Below are 4,566 nucleotides of genomic sequence, written 5' to 3'. Positions count from 1 at the left end.
GTAGAACCATGTGTAATCCTCCCACTGACCCTTCTCAAATCTCATCTTTGTTTGAGTGCCAAAGAGAGGGTGACAACAGTTAGGATCTGAGTCCACTCCTGCTGGCCAATACCTCTCCCTTCCTAATGTGCTGCTCTTTTTGGACCTTTCAGAAATACACACAAATATACATATTTAAGTGCATATGTAATTTGTTCTCTGTTAACACCCACGGTAACAGCTCTGCTGTGGCAATTGCTGTACAATCAAGTCCAAGCTGACAGTGAAAGCAGCACATTCACTAGTCTCTTCCTCACTTTAARGCTCTAATGTGTTTGATGAGGTTTTGTTGCTAGGAAGTGCTGTTAACTATTGCACTAAGCTCTCATATTTCACAGCCATAATTTTTAACTTCTATTACATATTTGCATATTTATATCTTCTGCTTCCATATCAGAATATGATACCTAGAACAAGGTTAGAGCAGTGCAGAGCTGTCACTTTGACATATTGCATCCCGTGAACAGGGACACATGTCCTTCATGGTATAAAAAGAAGGAAAATAACTATTGGAAAGCAAATCATATCCAGTTATGAACTGGAATTTTGTTATATCTAGATCTAATAATGGCCATCCAAGTGTCAGTTGGTTTACTTCATTGGTCTGTCTAGAATACCACTAATAGTGGTGGTTTCCAGTGAAGATGCATCAGAACAATATATGGTATAATACTTCAGACTTGGACTTAATGATCCTTGTGGGTCCCTTCCAACTCAGAATAATCTGTGATTCTCAAATAGCAGACCTCACTAGATCCACATCATGAGTAAATTTACCTAGACCGTGTCAAGGTCCCGGACTTAGTAATTCTCCCATGTTTGTTTGGAAAATCCATKGTTTCTTACCATTTTCCTGGGGCCTGGGGGTGGTGATGGGGAGGTGTACTCCATGGTTGCACTCCTGTGCTGTGCAGGCAGCATGCATTGCCAGCCTGGCAGGGCTGGGACAGGGATCTTGAACTTTGGTGAACAAAATGATGCCTCATTCTGTAAAGAGTAACGGATTAGTCTCAGTCAGAGCTTTGCCCAGCACATCTCACTAGCCTGCTAGGCTCTGTGGACTACTTTATTACCTGTATTTTTTATTTTGCTTATAACTGGTATTCTCTGCTTGTATTATGCTGTGGGTTTTTTTTTTTTTTTTTTGTGAATCTTGAAGAAAGAATGCTGTCACAGTGGAGTTGGGGAAACAGGCAGGAGTCACGGTGATGACATGCAGCCTGTTAATTACTTGTCATTACTGACATTCTGTGCAGGTACAGCACCACATGCYGCAGTCCTGTGCCTTCCTCCTGCCTGACTGCACATTCCCAACTGGCAGACATTAGTATTCCACTGTAAGCCCCAAAACTTGTCTGTGAATACCATTAGAACTGGGTCACTAACAGAAAGTGCGTGACAGATTCACATGCAGAACAACCAAAGCCATTTCCTCTGTCTCGTACAGAGCACAAATACTGAGAAAGAAGGTTGTGTATACAGTGTGAGTGGAATGACAAATGACAGGATGCAGTGATAGACTTGTTTGGTGGCATTAGTGATGCAGCTCTGCCTTGGAAACAGTGGAAACAGGTGATCAGCTGTGTTATGTGTGGCATTGATTTTGCCAAATGGTCAAATTTAATAGAAATTCAAATGATTAAGTATTTCATTTTGAAGAGGARATTCCCTTGCCCAGCAGAATGACTTCTACTATTTAGCATTTTCTATTCTGTTTGGAATAAAGAGGTTTGAACCTCACAGCTTTTGGCTGCATATCTCTACTCCAGCTCCAGGAATTATTGCTGTAGCTGYGCGCTAAGCAGTCATAAAAATGTTGCAGAGGAATTTGTCATTCCAGAAAATATTGTGGAGTAGACTGTGTTCTGCCTTACCAAAGTTCCTTTAAACCAGCTAGAGAGGAATGGAAGGGAATTTTTCCTGATACTGTCATTCCAGCTACCTTCGAGCATGCTGAGACCTTTGTAATGGAGAAAATGCAAGATGAAAGTCAGGGAAATATCTGGAACTGCAAAGAGAAACTGCATTAACTGAATATCAGCACATGACCTACACTGTGGTGCCTTGCTCTGTGTTAGTCAGTTTAGATAACATAAGAATCACCCCCTTTATAAGCCTTTATTAATTATTCTTCTGTCTTTTTTTGATGTGAGRGAAGATTTCTGGAGACAAACACCATGAGCATAGATATGGCACCACACTGGGCTCTGCCTTGTTCATCTGTACCCCTTTTCCCTGCAAAGCCTGTCATGATTTGTTCAGTTTTATTTAAARCTGAGAAAAATAAAGTTCAGAAAACCAGCTCATATGGAAAAGAAAAATCAGGTCACTCAGACTGGTCTGCAGATTCAGGTCATATTCAGTGACAAGTGTAAATGGAAAAAATATGAGAGAAACAGTAAAATGAGGAGTATTTTTCCTATTCTGTTAACACGAAACCTCACTGTTCTTTTGTTTCAAAAATATTGGAAAGACATTTTGAGTCCAAAATACTAAACAGGGATTAAACAGAGAAGGAAATAGGCCAGAAGCAAATGAAACACAATCTTTTCACAAGTAAAATGTCCTATTAACCACCAAATGACTTTTTGATTTGGAGAGATGAAAGAGATTTTAAATTTTTTTATTAAAATACAGAACCAGAAGGCAGTTATTTGCAATTCTGTCTAACAACTGAAGATTTGTTTCTAATATGTTTATTTGTTTAGTATGTTAGACAGGTAATGCTATCCACATCCTCACAGTGACTTTTCTTCCTGTATGCRTGAATTCCTTTCTGGCACATGAAGCAAACAGGTGTGAGCCAGAGCAAGGTGTCCCACAGGCCATAACCAACAAATAACTAATTGGCATCTGCGTTGCAACAGGGCGAAGATCCAGCCAAATTATGATGAGGCACCGTGCCATCCTAATAGACTCACATTAGCAAGGATGCCAAGATTCCATAAATTTRCATTATTTACATTTAGTTAGAGCAGAATTCCCAGCTGGGAAGTTCCACATGGTTGTCCATCCCTAGCATATATAATTATGATGGAAAAAGATCTTTGTGACTAATCCAGCATCCTGAAATWGTTTTCAGCAAGCATTTAAACAGTAATAATTACTTAAAAATGCCCCCACTCTTCTACCTCAATAAATCGTTGGAAAGTATACTTTTGTTGTCTTTGTACAAAATAAATAGAATATTTATACAATTAGATTTCCTGGTTGAAGATGTATAAGCCTTTTCAGCTTGGTAAAAAGGAAAAATGAGTTATTTTTTCTGCAGCAGCAGCAAGGCTCCTGACTACATAACAGTGAAGAAAAAAACCCCAAACTTTGAAGTTGCTTTTGTGAAGAATGAATGCACAAACTGCTAACTTAAACCCTCAGGAAATAATGTGCAAAGACAAAAATGCCAAGAGGGTATGAATTATTGAAATAATACACAAGATAATTATATTCTCTGATCACTCCTTGAGGTAATGAATCTCTGAAGGTTTGTCTTTTCTGCCGAGAAGATGGTGAACTACATCTTAATCCACCCGATAAGAAGGRGAGGGGCACAGCTGGTGAACATTCTCCTGCAGCTCAGAGTTCCTGTGGAGGGGTGAGGGACGCCCAAAGATGCTTCACTCACCTGACCACTGCAGGGCTGGGGCTTGGATCCCACTGTGTGCTCTTTTTCCAATGCTATCGTCTATGTATGACATCACTGGCAAGGTCCTGCATTCACCCGAGATTTTCAGGGACAATTAAAGGGTTTATTGACAGGGAAGCTGGATTCTGCTCGACATCTGAGCTGATCCTGATASGGATCAGGATGACGCATAGAAAGTTCTACCAGAATATGAGGAAGAACTTTACCCTGTGGGTGACCACACACTTGTACTCAGGTTGCCCAGAGATTGTCTGGGCAACTCCAGAGGGAGTGTCCCTCCCTGGAGATACTCCAGAGCCATCTGGATGCAGTGCCGGGCCATTCGCTGTGACGCGACACTGCTTGGGCAGAGAGGCTGTAGCTGATGACCATCGAGACCCCTTCCAGCCTGGTTTGTGATTCACAGAATCGCACAATTGTAGAATCTCAGAATGGCAGAGTCACAGAACGGTTYGGGCTGGAAGAGACCACAGTGATYATGTGRTRGGACCTCTGTGCTCAAGCAGGGTCGCCTCAGAGCGCGTGGCACAGCACTGCATCCAGACGGCTCTGGAATATCGCCAGGGACGGAGACGGACTCTGTGGGACAGAAACGCTGCCCTCACTCCCKCGTGACTCTCCCACATGGCGCATCACACCTCCCTCTACTGCCTCCTGTGAGGCAGCCCTGCCATGGACGCAGAGGTTGTTCCGGCCGGAGGGGTCACCCCTAGCCGGGACAGCTCTACCTGAACCCCGTCCCCAGAGCACSCACCATCCCCTCCCGYCCGCCCGCCCTCAGCGCCCCCAAGTCTCGCTCCTCCTCCCGCCGCGAGCCCGCTGCTCTCGCGATAGCGGGCGGCGCGCGGGGCGGGAGGGGGCGGTGCCGCGGCGGCCGCGCTCGC

Source organism: Malurus melanocephalus, unplaced genomic scaffold (genome assembly GCF_030028575.1).
Source record: "Malurus melanocephalus ecotype Western Australia unplaced genomic scaffold, MMel_1.1 scaffold_28, whole genome shotgun sequence".
Taxonomy (NCBI): domain Eukaryota; kingdom Metazoa; phylum Chordata; class Aves; order Passeriformes; family Maluridae; genus Malurus; species Malurus melanocephalus.
Note: the sequence above shows the minus strand (reverse complement) of the source record.